Source organism: Amia ocellicauda, chromosome 4 (genome assembly GCF_036373705.1).
Source record: "Amia ocellicauda isolate fAmiCal2 chromosome 4, fAmiCal2.hap1, whole genome shotgun sequence".
Lineage (NCBI taxonomy): Eukaryota > Metazoa > Chordata > Actinopteri > Amiiformes > Amiidae > Amia > Amia ocellicauda.
In genome coordinates this window covers 25,515,857-25,538,591 of record NC_089853.1, presented here as the reverse complement: position 1 = coordinate 25,538,591, position 22,735 = coordinate 25,515,857, and the positions used below count along the sequence as shown (strand labels likewise).

General features: G+C 37.5%; 1 long non-coding RNA gene across 2 annotated transcripts in view; it reads right to left on the bottom strand.

Annotated features, from left to right (window-relative positions):
* Positions 1-10,705: 10,705 nt before the first annotated feature.
* The window catches only part of LOC136748133 (uncharacterized), a 45,683-nt gene continuing 33,653 nt past the window's right edge, over positions 10,706-22,735 (bottom strand). For both annotated transcript variants that reach the window (XR_010816564.1, XR_010816563.1), the window contains exon 3: positions 10,706-13,627. This is a non-coding gene — a long non-coding RNA (uncharacterized LOC136748133). The remainder of the gene's footprint in view (positions 13,628-22,735) is intronic.

Genomic DNA, 22,735 nt, shown 5'->3' with positions numbered 1-22,735 from the left:
AATCCCTTAGGGCAGCCCCTCAATGCAAATGTCTCCCGTCCAGTCTGGAATCAAACTTCCAAATTCCAAGCATGTCTTTGACAGGCATTGACAGATTGAGAAGACACTTTATTCACATTGCTCACCCTTGAGTAGGGCTGTCTGAACAGGGCTGTTTCCCATACTGGGGGCCTGCTGTACATTTAACTCCTTTATCTGACATGGGGAGATCTGAGTCCAGACTCATGCCTCTGTTACAAGTGAGTCCCAGACAGACCACAGACCCCAAAGTTAAAGGCGACCACAGGCAACTTGTATTGTAGTCTGGACTGCAGCAAATGCATTGCACACAAAAAACAGCATTGACCTGAAATGTAAGATTGAGAATTCCTCCGACAATGAACAGAATTCTTTATGTCTGTCTTCTCCATTGTGAATAGGTAATATAAGATTGTGTGGATTTGTATTTTCACATGTAAGTAATTGAATATACATAATCAAATCACTGGCTTACTTGAAAGTAGCTCCTATTAGTGGGAGATTAAAAGCAAAGAAATTAGGAAATAAGAACACCCCAAACTGAGAGTTTATTTTCCATAACATTGCTATTATAACTTTTGTAAATTAAAAGGTTTACTCTTTATTAAAATTTTAATAAAACCAAGTATTGCACGCAATAAAATTAACAAGGCATAAACAAAATGTTTCTAATTTCTCCTTTTAATGCTCTCTTAGCATATAAATGTATCCATCTACAATTACAATTAGTTCTACCACTAAATACTACTACTGCTAAAACCAATGGAAATCGTATATTGCGATACTTCTCCTAGCCTCCAATCATTATAAATTATTCTAATTGTTCCTTAGGATCCCAACCTCACTATATAGTTAACTAAAGAAGATTGAATTATTTCAAAATCACATTTACGTAATATCAACTGCCTACAATTACTTACTATAAAATTAACTGTGAAATTGGGATCCCAAATTATTTTTGTTGGGAATCTCTTTCAGTTTTGTCCACTTGCAGTCAAGTCCAAAAAAGGTTGGATGAAACAAGGCCCATAAATTGAGCATGTGCAGAGGAGCAGAGGCTGTGTTGCCTGGAGGACAGAGGGGTTAACTTGGCACAGTGCAGGTTGGGCTGTATTATCTCAGGTGTGAACCCTTTACACGGAGCGTGTGAATGCCAGGAAACTGATCTAATCAGTGTCACTTAGCTCAATAATCTGCCTTCCTGGAGTATTTCATTGTTCAACAGCTGGTCCAATCTGTAGCCATTGTTCCCTGTACAGAGGGGGTAGGAATTCTTTCCTGCTTTGGGGAAGAAAAAAACCTACTTATTTTTCACTGCTGTTCTGTCAGCTTGTCCCAAGGGGAAGTATAGTCATAGTTGGGCATGGCTACAAAAATAAAGCAAAAAAAAAGAAATCCACGCCACTCATTACAGTGCTGTTAAAATGATCCCTTGCAGGTGAGACATACACTATCTTGCTGGTTAGTCAGAATAAGCCCCATCTGGGCTTAAAACACATTCTGGACCATTGGATTTAAGGAGTTAATTCAGTCAGAACATAGCGGCTAAAAACAATATAATTAAATAAATGCATGGCCAGAGATGGTTTACGAAATCCACTTGAAACAAACTATATTTACATGAAACCTACAAATAAAGGAGATGAACTAGAGCAGAAATGCAAACAAGGCTTTCTCTTCATTTTATTGTGTATGTGGTATAAATCCCTAATGTAAAAAAGGCAGTCCTGTAAGAGCAATCACTGAATGCGTAACTGCTTTATTAGGCACAGTGCCGGGCCAGTTTTTAGACTTTGCTTTGCAAGTCTTCTCCCCTGAAAACTGAAGCAGCTAGCATCCCTGTAGGCTCACTGAGTTTGGATTATACTTCCTGGCTTTACTGCATGCTTTGCTCTAGTTCCCCCATCACCACCAGTCTCCCTCCCCCATCCCCCCAGGTTCCCAATATCTCAGAGAAACCTCCACCCCCTGCAATCTCTGACAGTGTAAATTTCAGATCAGGTAAGTGACAAAGCACATGAAAAAAGGTGCAATTATGGTTAATAACAGAGTGCTGGAGAGGGAAACGCAATTAACCAGCTGTGAGGGGGGTGATTATATCAGCTCTGCAGATGCATGCTGGGTATTATATTTGACTCCGCCAGCTCAGCCAATGTGAGAAGTGCAGATTCTTGCTGATATTTTTTTCCCTCCTGGCCTTCAATCGGCAATCTCACGCGTGACAATCAAAGTCCCCTCTTTGCCTTTCATGGGATAATACATGCCTCGTTTGTGTGTCTTTTCTTCTCATATAATGCTTATGGTCTCTCTCTCTCAGTGACATCTGCCGAAGCCATATTAATTAAGATTAAGCACAAACCTATTCCTCTTGTTCACATTACTACTCTATTCTCCTGATCTGGCCTTTACACTCTTAAAACAATATTACAGTGAATAGCTGATTTTGAGAATACCCTTCTTGACTTCTAGAATGTTTAAATATTCTGAGTTACACTGGGCTTTATGGAATGTGATTACATTCTAAATAATCTGAAATGTTTTAAATTCCCAACAAGCAAGCATCTTAAAAAAAGTCCTCTTTTTTAATTGGTACAAAAGAAAAAAAATCCCATGTTTATCTTCTCACAGTACAGATATATATATAATTTATAGTACTGTGAATACACTTGTTTACACATATTGTTAGTACTTATGCTTTACCTTAACTCTGCTTTGTTCAGTTTATTTACAAGTACAGTTTAAGGCTGCTTTGTTTAGTTTTTTTTGTTTTTAACAGGATACTTGCACTGTGACACGACTGACTATATTTAGTTGCTTTCGACCAAGAATTTTACACTGACATTTCTGTGAGTCTGACAGTGTGGGAGGAAGTTGGAAACATCATGCTGTGACAGGCTTCTAGCAGCAGACAGAAATCTCACCTGAAGTTCATCTTGGTGAAAACTTCTAAAAAAGATTAAAACAGAGAGAGAGGGAGATCACTCCTGGCTGAGCTCCCAAGGGAAGCTGTTGTGCTGCTAAAATGAGTTGGTTGTATATGTAGGAGATTTTCTTTCGTTTCTGAAATTGCTCAGAGTGAACGTGTATTAATCTGACCTTCATCTCCTGTGAGTGGTCTTTTTTCGACACAGTGCGGTTGATTAATCCTCTTCCTGCTGTAGCCCATTACATTCCAGTGACACAGAGAGAAATCTCATGTGTACACCAGCAGTCTAAATTCAATGTCCAGGATATATATATATACTTTGGTTGGACGATTTTTGAAAAAGCACAGCAGAATCAGAACAGCGTCTGTTATTGTGAAAGCACAATTTACACACACTAACGCTGGGAAGCTGCTTTGCTAAATATAGAGTTCTAGACACCTTGACTTCAGTATGGGGAGCTGCTGGGCTTGTATTGTAGTGGCTGCAGTGCAGGAAGGAAGATGTTGCTGAGACAGACAGAGAGAGGGCGGCCGACACACACTGCAGAACAGTACAGTGAGGCTTGGTGGCGGGGGGCGGGGGGGACAGGAATGGGGGTGAGAGGGGACGACGACAGAGAGAACATTGTTAGAGCCCCTGACTCACCACCCTTGAGAGCCTCTGGGTTCCCACGATCCCCTTTGCAAACAAACGCACCCCGCTTTCTCTGTCTTAACAGTGATGTCATCAATTACCATCAAAATGTGTGCGACCGGGGGTGTGCGAGCTCCTGTTAGTGTGTGTGCGTGTGTATGTGTGTGTGTGCGTGTGTGAGGGGAGAGAGAGAGAGAGAGAGAGATGGAGAAAAGAGGAAAGAGAAAGGCACTATTGTTTGTACTGAAATAAAGAAATCTCCACTGAACCATTGTAAATGAGGACGGCAGGGAAATCGACCAAAATACTGGATTTAGTGTGTTATTGCTGAGCTGTCACATCATGTCAAGGGCTTACAAAAGGTGACATCTGGCCACTGCCTGTTTTGGCCTCTGAGGGACACTGTACCCTAGGCAGAAGCATCTCTTCGGTTCATTTTTAGGATCTTTAGACAGGGCTTAGGGGGGTCTCCCCATCCTGGGAGGCTGAGGAGAGTAACTGTCCACAAAACCCCAACACTTTCCACAATCAAATCAAACACCATTCAACAACAACAGCCATTAATCTACAGAAATACAGCCAACACATACTTATCAAAAGCCATTACATCCCTGTCACATTCATAATGCAATGTCCGGGTTTTTCACAACTGTTCTGTGTCTGGTGTATAACAAACATTCTTCTCAATGTACATGGGCATCAGGTGCTATACATACATACAAGACCTAGGTAACTGGAGCAGATGTGTTTGTGTCCACTTTGTTGTGCACTATATAATATCTTTGTCAAGGCTCTGTCATTCTGTCATGTGCAAAGCTCTGTGATGTATTATTGCAGTTACTGGTTCTTTCTTGGCATCTTCAGACAGAGACCTAGTATTGAATAGTATTGAATAGGCAAATATAATTACATTGTTTCCACCTTGAAGGAGATTGTACAAAAGCCATAACTGTCCTTGTGAGGCTTGATTGATTGATCATAGTCCATAACAATCAGTTATGCTTTTCCCACTTTCGAATTTAGTGATGTCTAAACTGACTGAACGCTGGTGATGTACTTGTGTCAGTCAAGTCCCATCAATGTAACACTAAAACCATAGAACAATGAAGTATATGGGAGTCCCCAAAAAATATGCTTTCAGATTAAATGTGTTTTTGGGTGCTTGTAGCTTCAAAGTCTAGTAAAATAATAACCACCATTGGTCCATGATTACATCCAACACAGAGTATTAATTGAGAATTTCAAATGCTAGACCAGGGTGGGGGCGGGGGGAGGGGGGGGTGTGGGCGGTGGCTGGGAGCAACAGAAAACACATCTTGTACTTGTGTTGTTTTGTTTAATGGTCAGGGCAAACATTGCCCTGATGGTGAAGGAGAGCCAAGCTTCTGAGCATCTTGTTGCCACTTTTTTCTAGTTGCGAGACCAATATTGCAGATAGCTCAACAGGGCATAATTGTCAAGGCTTTGTGCAGGACCTTCTAATCAGTTGAGACAAAGAACAGCGTTAATTGCAAATTGCAAAAAAGAACAGCTGATGAAACAGGGGTATTTTTCTTGTCAGGGAGGGTGGGAGTCTGGGGAAGAATGTGACAGTACACCCATTGTAACCTTCCACACGACAGCTGCTGGGGCTGTTTGTCGGTTTATTTACTTTCTGATTTTCCCATGATATTTTGTATTCTTTCAGAGTTTTTAATTACCTTGAATATGTATTTATTTTTTAATTGAAGAACAGACTGTATAACTATTTTTAATTGATTCTTTTATACAATAAAACACAATTATGTTTAAGACATATATCATTTCTTTTGTTTGTAAACTGACTGAAAAAATACAACTCAGAATTCATTAGGTTTTTACATTAATTAGCATTATTTATTATAAAAAATAAAATAAAGAATACTCATACCTACATCACTTTTTTATGTTGCTGACAGATGTATTATTTCTAGGCATAAGATTGGGAAATTGGAAAGAATGCTGGAATATATAAAAGACTGTATGTTTACAGTGTACATTTACATAGTGAAGGTTTGAAACAATAGAAATGAAAACACTGAGATACCACAAGATGGTGCCATAGCACATACTGAACAGGGAGGTTGGCACAGTCAGTACAGAGAGCAGCCATACAGATGCAATGGGAACATATACATATTCACTGGCTTAACACAGAATGTGCAGAGCAAATCAGCTGTAATGGTACACCATCCATTTATTGCTACATAAAGAGAATACAGTTTCCAAATATCAGTTACACATTTCAGTTTAATTATGCGACCTTCTTCCATGTTCTTTCTTGCAGCTCTGTTGATTGATTTAATGAATCCCCCGAACACAATTCAGTCTAGAACAAAATGTACTGAATTTTTGTCCTTGTGGGTGTAATTCAGTTGTGTGACTATATGAGATTATATCCCAGGTTCTGGAGTTGTTTCACCTTTTTAACAGCCATCCTCAAAGGGCAAACATTACCTTATAGTGCCCCTTCAGAACTGCCACAGAGGAAACATTACCAGCCTACCAATAAATTGATGTATGCATAAACACTGTGCTTAATACTGAAAAAACAGATTTAATTATGACACCTTTCTCAAAATCGTTCTGTACACAGATTCACTGGAATTTCTTTGCGGCCTTTCCTGGTCATATCTGATGGGATTTCAGGTCTGGAAAACATGAATAATTATCATTATATATATTGTCGCATGAACAGAATATGCAGATAACCTTGAAAAAAAAGTGTATCACCCTTGTAGTAGAATTGCTTTTTTCAGCATTAATTTTTTTCTCTACAGAAATCAAATGCAACAGTAGAAAACATTATATAATTATGCAGACATTAAAAAGTCATACTTACACATGTTATTTCTTTGAATTTTGATTGCATTGCTTTTATTTGCTTTCTGCAGGATATGTGGATGTAGGGATGAACACTACTCTCTGGGCAAAGTATCCGGTTGTGCACCAACATTACACATATAGGTGTTTATGATGTGAAAAGAACCCCCAATACAAATAAAGGCATGTAGTTAATATTTTTTGCAGCTGATATCAAAACAAATGGTTTCCAGTTCCTCTTTAATATGCTGCAATATCTTTAATGTTTTGAACACAAGACAATTTTAACCACAGTGTGAGCCATGTACGTCTTCAGAGGAAAGCTAATTTCCGTGTTATAGGTGATAATGGCATTGGGGACTAAAACACATGAGTTAATGCGGAGTTAAATTATTAACATGTCCTGCAAATGGGAGACACTGTGAGGGCCTCAACATAAATTATACACTTTAATGAAGAGTCGGTGTGTGCTTAATTTTTAATAAACAAAAACATGATTTTTACTCCAAAACAATATCACTCCCTTCAGCTAAAGCCTTTCCTCATGTGAAATTACATAGAAGAGAATAATCTGTCTAAAGCAGAGAAGGTGAATGGATAGAGAAGCAGTCACCGAGAGCTGAACGCCCTGCTATCCCCTTGTTAATGAGAATGTCACCTCGCCTGGCACGCTCCGCACTCCTGTCACATATACCTACAGGCCCTGCTTGTCTGAAGCCGCCCATAGTGGTTGGTGATGCCAGCCTCAGCAGACTGGCACAGTGTGAGACGCTGATGCCTGCTGACGCCTTGCTAGAGACGACCGAGGGACCAGAAAAAAAAAGAAATAAAACACCTTTTGTGTGAAGTGAAACATATTCTCCACTTTTGCATTACATGACACAGCGGGCGCTTCGGGATACGGTGACAGTGGGGAGAAGGCTGAATCTCCCCTGTACAAATATTACTCTGACCACAGTGTCGGGAATCCAACACTAGCCATTGTTACTCACCCTACAGTTAATATCATGGAATTGTATGCGTGACATGATCATTCTAGAACAACTAGATTCCCTCCTTTGTAGAGTAGTAATTTATGCAGTGATTTACACTATTTTTTTTTCTCCTGTAGCCACTGTAATCTCTGGAGGTTAGGCCTGTAATGCCACTTAACTGTCATAAAGTGTTTTAGTGTTTAATGGGCCATAGTTAACAGTGTGCATGCATATTTAAATCATACATACATAATAGAAATTCTGAATATTTGGAGATTGCCACAACCTTCCCTCTGTGTTTTTATTTAAACAGACACATTAGATAATTCACACAACAATGCCATAGTATCTGTGTATTAGCAGGGCTAGTGACGCTATATTTAAGGTTGAAATAATTCACACTTTCCTTTATTTGCTTCTACAATGTTGCCATTATAAGCCGTGGAGAAGATCACAAGGTCTTGGCCAAGGCTTAATGAAACAAACTACAATATTTTGAGTTATGCAGAAAAAAATACTTTAAGGGATGGTTTCACAGACTCTGATTAGCTAGTCTTGGGCTGCACAATGTTATTTGAGGTAGGGTATTCCAAGTGCTCATCAAGGTCCGTTAAATCAGCTGTAAGTTGAAATGTTGCCCTGTATCACAAGTCCCTTTCAGAATCAGTTGTGTTTCATATTCTGTTGTGTGCTGTTAAGGAACACATTCAGCGCATTGTGAAAACAAAAAGCATTTCTGATAATAAAGGTGTAAAAGCTTGTTGAAAGATGCAGCTACACACATCCAAAAGGAACTTAATATTGTAATGGCCATGCTTTCTTTTTCTTTTTTCCCCTTCTTTTTTTAATGTACATAGATGTCCACTCAAGAAAAAACAGTTTGGTAAAACATCTTACTGCTTCAGGGATTTAGCCCTTGACAGAACAAAGGGTTAATTAATTTAGACTTGGGCTCATCCTACATCTTTAACTGTGATCATTCAGGCTAGATTTGCTCCTGCACACACAGGTTGCTCTTAAGTCAAGCGGACAGTTGAGGGTCTCTATGCAAAGCAACAGCTGGGCCTGGGCCAATCAGCAGCGATTCTGCCTGCACTTCGCAGCTGCTAATGAGCAAATGAGCAGAAAGGCTTTGGCTGGAGGGCTGTGGGGCTGCTCTATGGGGGATTGGGCTGGGGCTCTTCCCTTACACATTGCTGCACCAATTAGTCGATGTGTACAGCATTCACTTTTAATTTTTGATTACTGATTTCCTCTCAGCCCCCCACCCCCCCCTTACAAACTGTCACACATACACATACGCAGACATGTGCTGGCTTTGTTCCTGTACCCATGACCCTCCGCTCTGAGGCAGCCATTCTCAGAAAGAATCCACCTTTTGTAAGAGAGCAACACAATGACAAGGTCCTTAAGAGGAATGAATCAAGCTGCATTCTGAGGCATTGTGCTTTTGCATTCAGGCTCTTCACATGGCTATGAGAGAGAGCTTGTTCTAGGCACCAGCCATGTATTGGTAAACACAAAAATCAGTGGCAACATCATTTGATAATGTTGATAAGAGAATTCACTTTAAGCGGTAGCCGTTCAATGAGCCAGGCCAGCACCCAAAGTTACTGGCGCTCTCCCACAAATTCATCTTTAAAGCAGTAAGTTCTAACATGGTCTCCAGCACAAAGCATTCAACTGTACTTTGGGTTCTTTCCCATTTGCTCACTCAATAAGGAGAACACACTCCCTTCAACGCATCACTTGACTAATCAAGAAAATAAGATGCCACACATTTATTGTTGCAGTAAAGGGAGAGTCATGCTATTTGAATGCATTTATTTTTCAAAACAGAAGTGCAGGCAGTTAAATAAATCTGATGCAAATGACCACCACAAGAACAGTAAAATACAAGGCAGTGAATGAAGATGGAAAACAAAAACAAAAAAGCACAACACTTTTTCTGCAGGATTTGTCTCAGCTGTGTCCGTTACACGGTACCAGTCTGAACAATACACTTTCAGGCCTGCAGCTGAATACAGTGAGTGCAGCCTCACTGCCTGCATGTGAGAGGGATAGAGAGAGAGAGAGAGAGAGAGAGAGAGAGAGAGAGAGAGAGAGAGAGAGAGAGAGAGAGAGAGAGAGAGAGAGCAGCCTATTAAAGCAAGTGTGCTTGTGTGTGTCTGTGTGCTACGCTGGGCTCCAATAACACCTTCCTTGATCACATAGGGCAGCATTCTTCTTCGGCCATCAACTTTGCTTAAATCCCCTTGCTTTTTTACTAGGCCACCTTTCAACCTGACACATTCATTTGTGAGCAGTCTACAGACCATCAGGCTACTGTCACTCAAAAGACATATATGACAGAAAGTTGTTGCAGTGAAACCTATGGAAAACATGTATTCCCTCACTACAAATATCTGCTCTTCATTCATCTTGTACAGTAGCTCTTAAAACATTTCCACATGGTATTGTATGACCAAATCTGATGGAATGAAAAATAACTACCAATTATTTGGTATGCCTAGATTTTTATGTCATAGGTCTTGTACATTTCACTTTGTTACCATAAGGAAATAAATCTCATAAGACACACTAACTCTCTGCTGGTATGTGTCCTGTGTATTAGTAGTTAAAGGTATTAAAAACATTTGAAGACATTTAGAGTGCTCACAGCTTTGGCACCAAATGTGACTGGTATCGATCAATCAACAGAATGACATCAAGGGACATTACTCTGTACATGTGAGCCAGTCATTTTCAACCAGAGGGAACAGTCGATCTGGGTGATGAGGGTGAGGAGAACATCGATGCTGCCAAAATCCAGCAAACATCATGTGGAAAAATGTAATTCTTTAAAAACTAAAAATAAATACTGTTACCTCTTTAATTTGTTGTTTACTGCACCACATTTTAATACACAAAACAGTCTCTATCTTGGGAATATCAGTTTTCAATTAGAGAAGACTGAGGTTCCGAGTAGAATATTGTAGTATTAGTACTACTACAACAATTGGATTATGGTTATGTTTCATTCAAAAGAGGGCAAAGCTCACCTCATTATTGTTATGAAAGAAAGAGCATTGGTAAACTACTATAACTGTGTTACTATATGTGTTATTCCATCTTCTTTCTTTGTCTACACCTTACCATGAAGCACCAACTCAGTTCTCCGCTCAGCCACAAATTATATTTCTTGAAACATAAGACCTTGTGTGTGACAGAAGTACAACCAAACAGACCGGTTAAAAATACATAAAAAAAAAAACACACGTTGAAAGGAGTCCAAAAGACGTCATACAAAAGTGACAAACAAAGACTTGTGTTTAATAAATGTTTATTGCAAATTGCTTTCCAACAATCAAGATACAGCAACGCACACCCGTTTCAATATAATAAAACTAATAATAATTTTAACACAGTCTAGTTAAATCTTGACTACCCAGCTAACACACAACGTTGACTCAACGTTGTACAACATCATCAGCACCATTGTGTTAGCAGGGCAGACGGGATAATGATGCTTTTAACTGTAATCGCGTTAAGCAATAGAGGGGAAAACACGAGTTACATATTGTCAGCACAGTAACATTTACCTTTTAAAAGCATTCAATAAAACAATACATAATCATTGTTGTTACAAATATTACATTGTTGTAACATGCTTCGTATACCAATATAATGCTTGCTATTTTATATATTATTACATTTAAAGTAACTCAGGGTGGTACTAAAACAAATCATTTTACAATACAAGATTTTCTAGATGTTTCCATTCAATTGTTTTACTCCCATAGTTCTTAGCGCTCTTTCGTGTATAGTTCTTCATGAAACAGGATGCTGTTGTTTTTATGGCTTTTATAATTATGTTAAAATAATTTACTGTTGGCTATCCTCAGTTTGTGTAGCCTTAGTGATGTAAGTTAAATATATCTATGCGTATTCTTTACTAGTCATACATTTCTGGAGAAAGGGTACCTTAGATAGACGAGCATTCAAATTGGTATCGGTACCTGCAACATCACATGGGTTGGTTAAAATTAAAATGTTCCCCATAAATTCTAAAATACGACATAGGACAGAACTTGGATATTAATTTGAGTATAGCCTATAAAACATGTCTGTCAGTTTTGGTTTTGTATTTAGTTGGCATCTCACATAAATACTGTAAACAAGCATATGGGCCTTGACCTGCAAGACAGCTCCCAACGTGTCCTGTTGTTGTGAATGTAAAGAACGTAAATATTAAGGTACGTTATTGTATTATTTAAAACGCGTAACAAAATACGCCAGAGGTGTCAGCAACTATTTGTATTTATTTACTTCAGTCGCATTTCTGTGGAAGATTTCGCAGAAGTAATAATTGTAGAGAATATACTATTTACAACAGTTTTAAGAAAGTGTTTCAAATGTATTCGTACTTTACTGAAATACAATACAAATGGAAGGACCTACCGAAAAATGCAAATTATTATTATGGATATCAAATAGTATTTTGAGCACTAAAATGCACCATAAAAAATAAGCTTAAAATATTTGATGGCATGTGGAGTGTGACATGATGTAGTCATTCATAATATAGTATTTACATTCTTCAGTGCATTTACAGGTTAGTAAGTGTGTGTGTGTAGGTCTAGATATAATAGTTATTATAATGCGTCCAATAGGCTATATAGGCTATTTGATTTAGTGATGTATGAAAAAAACATATTACATTATTTCTAGCATTTCTATAGGATGGTTCCATGTGTGTACATAAGACACATCTGTTGTTCAACAAAGGACAACTTTTTTTTCCATCACTGAATCCAATCAAATAAAATATAAATCAACCACCAATTGCATTGAGAATAGTATCCCTTCTGAACTCATCATGAATTGGAAATGGAAACCAAGACTTATTCAGCACTTTAAAAATCATAACTGCTTTAATCTGTAAACACTAGCCAGGTAAAGAAAATACTGAAAACACCTGGATATGTATTACATTTGGCCTCTAATACATTACAACCTTTGCAGAAATAAAAAAGGAGCTTTAAAGGAACTTTACATTAGCAACATGTATTTATTTGGCAAAAACACAAATGAGAATTAACATCATCATCCATACTATTGTATGTTTGTTATACAGCCTTCTCATTTAAATATTTAAATAATGATTTGTTGACTTTTCTGTTTATAAGTCTCATAACTTATGTGATTGTCCTAACAGAATAATAAAATAAAAGCTAAAGTTATTCCCATGAATATATATATATATATATATATATATATATATATATATATATATATATATATACACATATGGACAGGGTTTCAATAATTAAGATTCCACTACTGCAACTCTGTAGACCACAATAATTACTGACCAGACTGCTTCTTTGATCTTGTGTCTGATTGAAGTCCTTTAACAATAGAAGGATCATAACACAATGTGTTTTGTATGGTACAAATATTAAAATATAATTTTAAGTTTATGTAATTCTTACTTGCATTTCCATAAGTTGTAAATGACACCCACTTACATTTATATATATATGTTTTTTTTTTTTTTTTTTTTTTAAGAACTTCAATTTGTGAATAGTTCCTGTTACATGCTTACATTCCAGGTACAGCACACATTCCAACAAAATAGAATGAACATATATATACAAAATCATTTTCAATTCTCTTCAGTATATGATTTTCATCATACACTTGTATGAAAATCATAATGTGATTTGATTTATTAGGGCACCAAATAGTGCACTGGCCAAAGACATTTGACATTTAAAAAATCTAAATGTAGAATCATCCTATGTATGTGTAGATAGACATTTAGGGGGTTGGAAATTACTGGAAAAATGTAAATGTTTTGTTCAGTAGTTATTGTGTTGATTTGCAAGTAAGTAACTGTCTTTGTCTTTTTTTTTAAGGACTATTTCAATTATCTTACACTGTCCAGCCACCCTTTGTACTTAATGTTGAAATTAATTTCAATTTGTAATTATGACTAAATTGTGTCTGTCAAGATTAAAACCCTTGACTAAACTTCAATGACTGTAATTTACTAAATGACAAATGCTTACATCTTCGTGTTTGGTCACATTCTCTTCAGGATGCCTGGAAAAGACAGTTTGACACAGAACTCTTGTGGATGGCCTTCACGGTCAGTTTTGAGGATCAGTGTCCTGCTCCCTTCCCTCCCACAGGTGAGTTGTTACCAAAGCTAGCTGCAGGGTCCATTTAGCCTTCAACATGAGAGTAATCCTGTTAAGACAGACAAGCCTTTTCAGTTATTTATATTAAAGTGAATTGCATTATTACAGAATGTTTTATGTTCACACCTTTGTCTACATTGTTCTACTGTTTCTTATTTTTTAATGTAAATAATTTAGTTTGGATGGTGCCTACAGTACCAAAAGCATATATACTGAAAAGGCACATTTTTCCTATGGTGAAAACTCACATCATGCATATGTACAATTAAGTTTCAATGGAGTGTTTTAATAGTGTTATCCTGAGGTTGAGAATTGTCTGTCAGTGTGATGGTTCCCTCGAAGCTGCCAAGAAAGTTATTTCACTAAAGTCTGGTTTCCATTAAAGGCCAAAGACTCTACATGTGTTCCTGATACTACATCTCAAAAGAAGTTGTCTGAAATTGGCCGTGTGCATTCCTCACCATATTGTGAAGAATTCAGTTCTGTTTCATCTGTGCAAGGAATGTGGAAGACATATGCTCAAAATGTTCAGTAATTTTTAGCAATTAACCTTCCAGTGATGTATCCAAAAGCACTTTTAGGCAGAAACTCAGTACACCTTAGCTTTGTGGGAAATCATTTAGCATTAACTAGAGTACTAACATTTTGATATGAAAAACACAAAACTTTTGTGTTTAATTTCATAGCATTACAGAAGAGATTCACAAGACACCACGAGGAATCAAAAGATTTGGTTACATTGGTGTGTTGGGAGGATTTTGTTTTGTTTTTACAAATAGGGGAATTGCATTTATTTGACCTTTTTGCATGTCTGGATTACACTGAATAATTTTATATTAATGTGTAAGTGAATTGTGTGAATATTAAGCAGTGAAATGTCTGGAGAATTATTGTGAAGACCAAAGGGTATAATGCTAAATCAGCAGAATATGGTGTATGTACAAAAATCTCATACTATATTAGTTTTAAACCAGGTTTGAAATGTTCAGCAGATTAAACTATTGTTGCATCCATCTCTTTGTTTTTCATGTTACACATTCAAGACATTTAAGTAATTTTATGTCAGTCCAAAGTCCCAGTTTCATTAATGGAGAGGTGAGGTGCTGGTAGAAAAAGGGCATTTCTCACATTTTTAAAACCCTCTGACTGCATTTTAAATGGTGGCACTGATTCTGGTGAAATCAGGCTACAAAGATCCAGGACAGGCTGTTAACATAATCACTACATTTCAGACCCAAACCCTTACATGCTCTGCCTCAGTAGCTTTCTCTTGTAGAGATGGTTTGAGTCAGGATCTTTCAGCTTTGCCTGAATGGCCACTAGCAAAAGCACTGTATCGTATAGAAATTAGACATTTTCAGAATATGTGCTTTTTAAAATATTGCTATTTAATTCAACAAAGAAGTACCCAGAGTACCTAGTTAAAGTCCTTTAATACATTCCCCCCAATCTATACATTCCCCAGTGTAGTACAGAAACCAAGTTTCAGATAAATGGACACCTGTCTAAGTGCAAGGCCAGCAAAAGGGATTTGAAGTTAATATCTGTTTCCCATTTTTCCTGTGCTTGAATGATAAGCCTTATTTAAATAATTAGGTCAGAAATGGACTTTAACTCTGTGTAGTTAAACTGTCAAGTTTTTTTAACAATGAAGTGTTGTTTTAGCTACTAACTATTCGTAGCCCCTTTAAGATATTGTTTATCTTAAACAAAGGAGAAAACAATGGCTTTCAATACCTATATTCTACTGGTTACATCACATTTATTCCCCCCGTTATCCTTTCTTTGATTTGCACATATTCTTCTTCTTCTTCTTCTTCTTCTTCTTCTTCTTCTTCTTCTTCTTCTTCTTATTATTATTATTATTATTATTAATAATATTTTCTTTTGAAGACCAAAGGCAGAAATTGGCAAGCTTGCAGGGTGACATGAAACACTATGTCTTGCTGAAAGGAAGGAGTAATGGTTTTCCATCATAGAAAATTGATTCCATGCACAATTCAGCATTCCTCAGATATATCTGTTATATTTATGATTTTTAGGAAAAGCCTTCATGCTTTATTCCCTAAGATAATTTTTGTATTTAATGAAAATACACTCAATTAATTATATTAGCACAAGTGTGTGCAGCATAGGTAGTGTATGATAGTGAATTTGTTAGGAGACTTCTGTTTGACTTCTCAATAGATTTTACCTTTAGTAGTGATATTGTATACATGGGATTATTACAGAATACTCTGCTTTAATGGAAGTATGTTAAAATTCTTATTAATTTATACTTGTATTTAAAAAACAACGTATACATTCTATATACTATATATCTATATTATATACTTAACAATGAAGTGTTGTTTTAGGTACTAACTATTTGTAGCTCCTTTAAGATATTGTTTATCTTAAACAAAGGAGAAAACAATGGCTTTCAATACCTATATTCTACTGGTTATATCTAATTTATTCCCCCCGTTATCCCCCTGTTAGCTATATATATATACACTCACCTAAAGGATTATTAGGAACACCTGTTCAATTTCTCATTAATGCAATTATCTAATCAACTAATCACATGGCAGTTGCTTCAATGCATTTAGGGGTGTGGTCCTGGTCAAGACAATCTCCTGAACTCCAAACTGAATGTCTGAATGGGAAAGAAAGGTGATTTAAGGAATTTTGAGCGTGGCATGGTTGTTGGTGCCAGACGGGCCGGTCTGAGTATTTCACAATCTGCTCAGTTACTGGGATTTTCATGCACAACCATTTCTAGGGTTTACAAAGAATGGTGTGAAAAGGGAAAAACATCCAGTATGCGGCAGTCCTGTGGGCGAAAATGCCTTGTTGATGCTAGAGGTCAGAGGAGAATGGGCCGACTGATTCAAGCTGATAGAAGAGCAACTTTGACTGAAATAAGCACTCGTTACAACCGAGGTATGCAGCAAAGCATTTGTGAAGCCACAACACGTACAACCTTGAGGCGGATGGGCTACAACAGCAGAAGACCCCACCGGGTACCACTCATCTCCACTACAAATAGGAAAAAGAGGCTACAATTTGCACAAGCTCACCAAAATTGGACAGTTGAAGACTGGAAAAATATTGCCTGGTCTGATGAGTCTCGATTTCTGTTGAGACATTCAGATGGTAGAGTCAGAATTTGGCGTAAACAGAATGAGAACATGGATCCATCATGCCTTGTTACCACTGTGCAGGCTGGTGGTGGTGGTGTAATGGTGTGGGGGATGTTTTCTTGGCACACTTTAGGCCCCTTAGTGCCAATTGGGCATCATTTAAATGCCACGGCCTACCTGAGCATTGTTTCTGACCATGTCCATCCCTTTATGACCACCATTTACCCATCCTCTGATGGCTACTTCCAGCAGGATAATGCACCATGTCACAAAGGTCGAATCATTTCAAATTGGTTTCTTGAACATGACAATGAGTTCACTGTACTAAACTGGCCCCCACAGTCACCAGATCTCAACCCAATAGAGCATCTTTGGGATGTGGTGGAACGGGAGCTTCGTGCCCTGGATGTGCATCCCACAAATCTCCATCAACTGCAAAATGCTATCCTATCAATATGGGCCAACATTTCTAAAGAATGCTTTCAGCACCTTGTTGAATCAATGCCACGTAGAATTAAGGCATTTCTGAAGGCGAAAGGGGGTCAAACACAGTATTAGTATGGTGTTCCTAATAATCCTTTAGGTGAGTGTATATATATATATATATATATATATATATATATGGCAGTATGAGATACCTTTTTATTTTCTTTAATGCTAGGGGCCGGATTAAATCAAAACTTTGACCTACCTAAAGCTAAGTACATAATTATAAGATGTTTAGATGGTGAGTTAATGTTCTCAGAATTTCTTGATATAATGGAGTTATTAAATAATTGTAACCATGTTATTCAGCTTCACTTGCTGTTGTTTTTTCAAAATGGATTTTGCATTTTAGTAGAATTAGGCAGATACATAGATTACAATATGTATATACTCAGATATACTTGGTAGCAGGTGTAACTGCATGTTGTGTAAATCTTCCTCTATCCTTTACATACTACACATATTATACATACATACACATGCAAGTGCACAACTGACAAGAGGTCATCAACTTAAGAAAATTGAATGAATACATACAAAAAACTTGTGCTGCATTTGATTCTTATTTGACTCTTGATACTTTAATTTTGGCATTATTTGTACTTTTCCTAAAGTGCATTTATTTAAATGCTGCCATTCCTGATTTGTGCCTGTATGAGTGATGGATAGTATTAAGTAATTACTGGATAAGTAGCAGAGAAAAAAATAATTACTTCCGAGAGAAAGACGGAAGTTAATAAAGCTTTAAATAAACAAGCAGAACAGAAAACAGTTCCTAAAGAACTATTAACAATGCATATGAGAAACTTAAACACTCCAGAAGGATAATGAAAAAATGGTTGTTGCATAGCAACATTTTCCACTTTGGTTTACTCAACTAAACTCAGTTGAGCACCTTCAATACTTTAAAAACAATGCTTCCCAGTACAATAGGACTTATTTATCAATATCTTTGTATTCACCTTATTTCACCAAATGCTGACCGATGGAAATGGAAATGTCACTATAAGAAAAGCAGTACAAATTAATGTAATAAAAAAAAAGACTGATTTATATGAGAAAATGCATTTTAAATGAATTTTTGTCTTGATATAGAAATGTAATGCAGATTATTGAAGAATCTTAAATAGATCTGGTCCCATAATATGTAAATAGTGGATTCCAGTCCATAAAGTTCTTAACGCATCCTATGATGGAGAAAAAGGCCTTTTTGTGCCGAAGGGGGCTGGGGGCTTGATTGGCACGATGCAGCAAAGCCAGATGACCTAGAAGCTCAGCTGGCATGGCACCTGGGTGGCACAACTAACAGTCCTGGGTTGCTTCCCACATCGGGCCAACTAGTGCATCGTTTTCTCACAGGAATTAAAATTCAGAAAAATCCCTTTTATCTTTTCTTTCTTTCTTTCTTTCTTCCCCCCTTCTAAACAAAAACAAAACAAACAAAAAAAAGGCAGTCAACAAATCATGTGTTCCTGCGCTCTGATAAAGGACAGCTCCAGTGCTGGCTGCCTCTCGTCTCCGGGTGCACTCTGCAACACAACAGGCCGGCCGCATTAACATTCTGTGACAGTGCAGTACGGGATACTGGGCTCTGAAAAGCCACGCTGGAATGCTGTATGACTGTGACAGACAGCAAGACAAAGCCTCTACTGTGTGACTTCAGCTACATTCACTCCGGTTATAAATAAAAAACCTCCAATGCATACAGACACAAAACTAAATTAACCAAAGGGCTCCACTGTTAACTAACTCCAGACAGCGTGCACCAGGCCAAATATTTGCCAGAGGTTAGTCTGACTGCTGTCACTGGCGTATTGTGAGGTTATTACACTCTTGAGCGTGGTAGGTCTTTCCCATGACAAGGGCTGCAGTGTTTGTACTCTGTGTCCACAAGCATTGCATCAGATCTCACAGAAAACACCTTCCTAAAGCTCGGCCATCTTTGGTGCAGGCTTCATTAACTCTGTGTGTGCCACTTTGCATCTCTGCTAAGCACTTCACTGCGGTATACACATTAATGCACTTAGCTCGGGCATCCCTTGAACTGGAAGTGAAGTAAGTGTTCACACAATCCCACCGACTGGACAGAAAAAATAAAATCTATGCATAGGCTATTGGAAGCAATGAAAATATAAATTGTCACTGCAGTGTTCATTGAAGATATATAATATACATACACAGACATTGCAAAAGACAATGGATTTTTTTATAGTCAGGCACACATTATTGTTTATATGTAAAGTCTACGACGATTAAATATATGCTTACTGAATGGTTAAAAATAATAATAAAGCACATGAAAGGCTGCGATTTGTTTCGATATTGCCAGGCCTGTCAGGATGGCGGCCTACACGGTGCTAGTGGCTGCACTGGCCGCTAGATGTCGCACTGAGGAAGCGCCTCCATCTCTGGAGTGCAATACCTCCGAATGGGTCGCTTGATGAGACAAATGCGTTGTCTCTACAGATCTCTCACTGTTTGTCTTTCTATCTTTGGACGTCAGTCTGTATAGAATTATGTAAGGAAATGCATGTACATAAAGCGTGCTCACCCTCAAAGGACAAAGGTATTGATCAAATATATTCATACGTATTAATTGGGTTGTGATCAGATATATTGATATGTTTTGATTTTAGCATATATCCCCGCCAGATCTCAGTTATTTCTGTATGGTAATTTGCGTATGTAAATATGCTTGTTCAAGTCGATAGTTAGAGCGCACATGAACACATGTAACCTGGTTCTACATGCATACATACAGAGGCTCTGTACTATATTTTCAACTAAAGATATGAGCAACAGTATAGGGATTTCACAAGTGTTATGTGTCAGATGGGCCTAAATGAGTAAATTACTGTCCACTAATATAAAATAATTTAACTACAGCTTCAAAATGGGCAGATTTCAGTCCAGTGCTTTTTAACGTGCACTCCAGATGAGTTTTGCTGTTTATTGAAGACAGAGATCTGAGAACTGTGCTAACATTTTTGCTGTGTTTAGGGTGCCAAACAAATGAACAATGAAGTAGAACGAATGTACACAAATATGAAGAGCTCTCAGAAGCCCTTATTATGGGCCTGTCCTGTACAGTTGTGTAAGGCGAACCAGCAGAGTCCAAATTAGGATAGCGAGCACTTTAGTGGAGAAGTGTGTATTATTATTATTATTATTATTATTATTATTATTATTATTATTATTATTATTATTATTATTTATCATATTCTTGTTGTCGTTTTCAGTAGTACTAGTATGTTACTTTGCTTGTTCAATACCAATTCATACATTTGACAGTAGCTCCACCCATATTGCCCTTATGAACTAATAATAATATGCCCGAATGTTACAAAAACAACAGAATAATCGGCTTGGCCGGGCTGCATGGTTCAATGAATTACTGAATGAAAGTATTCTAAGGATATATCTTTTTTTAGAAAACAATGTTTATTTAATATCTATTTTTGACCGACGAGGCTTTCGTCTTCGCCAGAATGAATGACTAATGTAAAGCTTCTCGTGTTTATGTTTTTACATGTCAGCAATATGAATAAACGGAGGGAAGACATAGTTAATTTACATTGGCTGTTAGCGTTATGGTAGAGATGAAAATCCTTTTTAAAAGGTTTGCATCTGTATATATAATAAATACTGTATTGTTGAATTAGTATTTGTTACATGCATCACGCAAATTAAAGACAGGGTTGACTGGGGCATTTCTATATGTTGACTATTATATACTGAATCAAACCTCTTCTGGAGTTTATGAGCACATCTGATAAATCACCATTCTGGGTGCTGTTCAGGTTTTGCTGGAGAGAAAGAGTAATCTACCTCCTTAGTTTATTATAGGCAGAATGTGGTCTAATCCTTGAGCGAGAGTATGACAGTGTGTGAAATTAATCTGTCAGCAAAACAGAAAGCATAAAACAATTGCATATAAAATCTAAGAAGCAGAAGAAGGTAATAATCGGATTGGTTTTGGCATCACATACCTGGTGCGCAGGTCGTCATATATATATATATATATATGATCAGCGCATACTGAGCTTTCCTGACCTGGTACCTCACCAACTACCTAGTACCAAAGGATGCAAAAAGTGGTCTTTGCACAATTCGACATTTATATTTTACGTCCAAGATTTGTAATCTGAATGGGTTTAATTTTCTTTCTAAAATGGCAAAAAAAAAAAAATCGCTAATAGCACTTCGCAATGAATGGCTTCATGAATTTCACCCAGTGTGTGAAAGGCCTCCGAAGGAAGTAAAAGAGACGTCGACAACAAATCTATAATCCCAGCACTTGAATTTAACCCCAAGGGGAGGTGTCTTTCTTTTGCACTTGCATCCCACGCACCTTCTACTTCTCCCTTATATGAAAATGAAGAGGCCCTTGTCCCGCGGATGCAACAGCCTTGCGAGAAGCTTTCAAGGAGGCCCTTGTCAAAAGACTCCTCTCTTTTTAAAGAAGAAAGACTGAAACAGTGCGTACTGTCCCGCAGTCAGTGCGCGTGCGGAGCAGCCTCTGGCTCCGTGTGATTGACGTGCTGTACGAAATACTGCTGCCAACAGGCTGTTTCATAATCCACTTGCAGTATCGTAGTATTGTACTTGTAGTCGAGTATATCAAAGACATTTTGGTTTTCATTAGGAGTGTTTTGAAAATGCAGAGGTATCGTGCTACTAGCATTACAGACACAACCACGTAGAAAACCAGCGTCCACCTTTCAGTAAATAAAGCCATAAAGTATTCTGAGTTAAGTGCACGTTGAACTTTGAAGATTTTTAAAGAACATATTTTTTTGTCTACAGGAATCAATGTATTAGGTGTGTGTGTGTCAGCCTTTTCGTTTATGAAATCTTCACAAATAGGGTTCTTTGGTAAAAACTTGGTAAAGGCAGCCTGAAAGTTATTTAAATATATTAGCATGACCATTAAGAAGATTGGGTATTTATATTTAATTCTACTTATTATAAAAACAATATTATTTTTCAATCACAAAATAAGTCTCCAACAAGGAGTATTTGTATATTTAAACAAGATTTAGTGAGATTTAATTTGAATGTGTCAATAGGGTTTCTTACAAGAAGATATTCTAAGTGGAGAGATCCTTAAGAAGAAAGTGGAGTGGATAGTAACATGATATTACAGACTGAGTTAGAACTGAGGAGCTTCAAATGAGATGGCAATGAAAAGTAGTCTTTGACAAGAGAGTGTGCTGGGAAAAGATCTTTAGTCTTACAATGGGAGTGGAGTGCATAACTGTTTTAAATCAGACTGGGCACGAACAAGGAGAGAGCCTTGCAATGAGGGTGAAGTGTATAACACATCTGAAACGGAGGCAACGTCAGACCTGAAGAGTATTAAAATGAGCGCTCTGTATAGTATAGCCTTATGCTGGGGACAGGACCTTGGGGCAGAGAGCATGAGAATTAGTTTGAAGTGTGTATCAGCCTTATTTAGGGGACAATGTTCGAACAGAAAGTAATGATGCGGCAGTGGTGATCCTGGGAATGAAGATAAGCCTTGCAGTAAAGGTGACTGACTATAA